General features: G+C 43.6%; 1 pseudogene; it reads right to left on the bottom strand.

The window, feature by feature from the left end:
- Window positions 1–2,467: 2,467 nt before the first annotated feature.
- On the bottom strand, window positions 2,468–2,985 carry LOC107534546 (small ribosomal subunit protein uS14 pseudogene; annotated as a pseudogene).
- Between the last annotated feature and the right edge of the window lie 445 nt (window positions 2,986–3,430).

The raw sequence follows: 3,430 nt of genomic DNA, 5'->3' as shown, positions 1-3,430 counted from the left end.
TATTCGTTTCTTAACGCTGCTGTAACAACTGCAAATTTAGTGGTTAAAATAACACCAACTTATTCACACATAATGTTTCTCTGGAGAACCCAGGCCACTAAAACAAGGTGTCTGCAGGACTGCACACCTTTCTGGAGGGCCTAGCAGAGGACCTATTCCCTTGCCTTTTCCAGCCTCTAGAATCTGCCTGCATTCCTTGGCTTGTGGCCCCTTCCTCCATCTTTAAGGCCACAGGATCAGGCTGAATCTTTCCCAAGTTGCCATCTCTATCACCTTCCACTTTTAAGGAGCCTTGTGATTACCTTGGGTATACTGGGATAGTTCAGGATAAACTCCCCAATTTAAGGTCAGCTTATTCACAACTTTCATTCCATCTACAACCTTAATTCCCTTTTCCCACATAACCTAACAGATTCACAGGTTCCAGGGATTAGGATGTGGATGTCTTTGGGGTGGGGGCATTTGTCTGCCTACCTATTTTATAAACATCCCTTTAAAAAAAAAAAAAAAGTTTTTATTGATTTCAGAGAAAGGAAGGGAGAGATATAGAAACATCAATGATGAGAGAGTCATTGATCAGCTTCCTCCTACACATGCCCTCTACTGGGAATCGAGCCCGCAACCCAGGCATGTGCCCTAAGTGAGAATCGAACCGTGATCAACCACTGAGCCACACCAGCTGGGCTATAAACATCCTATTTTGCAGATAAGAAAACTGAGGTTTAGACTGGTTCAGTGTCTTGCTTGAGTCACAAGCCATTAGTCAGTAGTTGAGCTGGGTTGGTCTAGTTCCAGAGCTCAAGCTATTACCAGTGCTGTGACAGGCAGGGTCCCAAGTGTCTGAAGGCAGGAAGAAGGCAATAGAGGGCTGAATGTAGGTTTTAGAAATGTGGGGACCTGCTCTCTCACTAAGTAAAGTAGGCAGAGCTATTTTAGGGTATTTTATAAAGTCCCTGGGGTCTAATGTTGTTGCACCTTCCCCACCTCCCTCAGTCCAGGTCACTGTGTCCTCCCCATTTTGGCAAGATCTGAACTCTTGTACTTTCTGGGCATCTCAGAGCTCTCCATGGTACTGACCCCTTCCCCACCCCCACCCCAGTTTGCCTCTCTTGGCGAGGGGATTGTTTTTCTAGGGTTATAGTTCCTGCTTTGTCTTGCTGACTACACCTCAGGACTCCTTACATCCAGGTCCTTACTTGACCTCAAGCTGCAGATAAGCCTTGAGTTCTAGAGCAACCCAAGACCTTGGTTCTTTCCTGAAATCTCTAAATATTTTCATACTTAGATATTCCCAACAGGTGTGCAGTAGGGAGATCTGTGATTGAAGGAAGCCATCCTTATTCTGACACATCTCTTAGGAACTAGTCAAAATCACTCATGGACAAACTCAAGTGTCCAAGTTTTGGCTTTAAATGATCCCAGTTGGTTTCAACATGCTGGTTAAAAACAAAGGCCTGGCCAGGTGTGGCTCAGCGGTTGAGCATCGACCTAGGATCTAGGAGATCATGGTTTGATTCCCAGTCAGGGCACATGACCGGGTTGTGGGCTCAATCCCCAGTCGGGAGCCTGCAGGAGGCAGCCGATCAATGACTCTCTCATCATTGATGTTTCTCTCTCTCTCCCTCTCCCTTCCTCTCTCTGACATCAATAAAGACATATTAAAACAAACAAACAAAAAATAACAAAGGAGAGCATTGGCCAGGTGGCTCAGTTGGTTGGAGTGTTACCCTGTACACCAAAAGGTTTCAGGTTCAATTCTCGGTCAGGGCACTTACCTGGGTTGCGGAGTTGGGGATTCAATCCAGGTCAGGGCGAGTACAGGAGGCAACCAATCAATGTTTCTCTTTCACATAAATATCTCCCTCTCCATCTGTCCCCCCCTCTTACTCTCCCTTTCTCTCTCTTTCCTCCCTCTGTCCCTCCTTTCCTCTCTAAACATATCCTTGGGTGAGGATTTTTTTAAAAAGGAGAAATAAACAAAGAGACAATCTCTCCTGCTATTTTGACTTCATGGCAGTCCCCAGAAGTCACCTGGTCAAACACATAGTATTCTTAAGACTCTCTTATTTTTGTTTGTTCTTTAAATTGTTGTAAAATACACATGACAGAATTTATCATTTTAAGTGTAAATTTTTGTGGCATTAAGTACATTCACAATGTTGTGCAACCATCACCACCATCCGTCTCCAGAACTTGCTCATCTTCCCAAACAGAAACTCTGTCCCCATTAAACACTAACTTCCTATTCCCCTACCCCAGCCCCTGCAACCCACTGTCTACTTTCTATTTCCATGAATATGCCAATTCTGTGTCTTCTTTCTGTTCCAGGATCCCATCCAGAGTACTGCATGACATTTAGTGGTCATGTCTTCTTTTTTTTCTTCCGAAGTTTTTAAATTTTACTTTATGTACAAAGAGCTAGCATTCTGTGGTAAGGTAGATGTTTGACCCATTCAAGGAACTTTACTTAGTCCAACTTAATGAAGCCTATATCCTTTGCTTACTGACAGAAACATTGGTGGCACATATTGAGGTCATATTTTTGGATCAGACTGTGCTGGTTTGAGCAGACAGGCCAGAATGAGTACCCTGGCTGAATTTTCTTTGATGGCTCCAGTAGAGCTGCTGGTGATCTACCTTGCTCTCTCAGATGCAAAGAAGCAAAAGGAAAAATGTGGTCATGTCTTCCTAAGCTCCTCTTGGCTGAGATGGTCTCAGGTTTTCTTGTTTTTGATGACTGAGACAGTTTTGAGGAATGCTGGTTGGGGGTTTTATAGAATGTCCCTCAATTGGGGCTTGTCTGGTATTTTTCTCGTGGTTAGGCTGGGGTGATGAGTTCTGAGAGGAAGACCCCAGAAGGGCCCTTCTCATCCCATCATAGGAAGAGTCATATGTCACCAAGACTTATCACTAGTGATGTTGACCTGATTCCCTGGTTAAGGTGTGTTTGTCAGGTTTGTCCACTGTAAATTTACCCCTTTCCATCCTGTATTCTTTGGAAGGAAGTTGCTATGCACAGCTCACACTTGTGGAGTGGAAGTTATGCTCCTTTTCCTAGAAAGTTGAGTATTCATGTAAATTATTTTTAATTCTTCTACCTGGGAGATCTGTCTATTCTCCCATTTATTAATCATTTGTTTATATCAATATGGAGTCATGGATATCTATGTTATATTTGGGGGGGGGGGTTTATAATCCAATGCTGCTTTATCTTGTCACAAAAAATTGTTCCAATTTTGGGAGTGGGGAGCTCTTTCCTTTGGTTCCTGTGTCCCTTTGGCATATCCCCATCATTGTGGTGGATTTTTGTGTGCATGGATTTTTTTACACTTAGTTTTGGTACTACAAGCTGCTCCAGGCTCATCTTGTATATTTCCTGTCCCAGTCTAGAATCAGTCAATTCTCCATGGAGCTCTGGTTCCTTCTGTTG

Source organism: Miniopterus natalensis, chromosome 4, assembly GCF_054644295.1.
Source record: "Miniopterus natalensis isolate mMinNat1 chromosome 4, mMinNat1.hap1, whole genome shotgun sequence".
NCBI classification, from domain to species: Eukaryota; Metazoa; Chordata; class Mammalia; order Chiroptera; family Miniopteridae; genus Miniopterus; species Miniopterus natalensis.
This window is presented reverse-complemented; position numbering and strand designations above follow the sequence as displayed.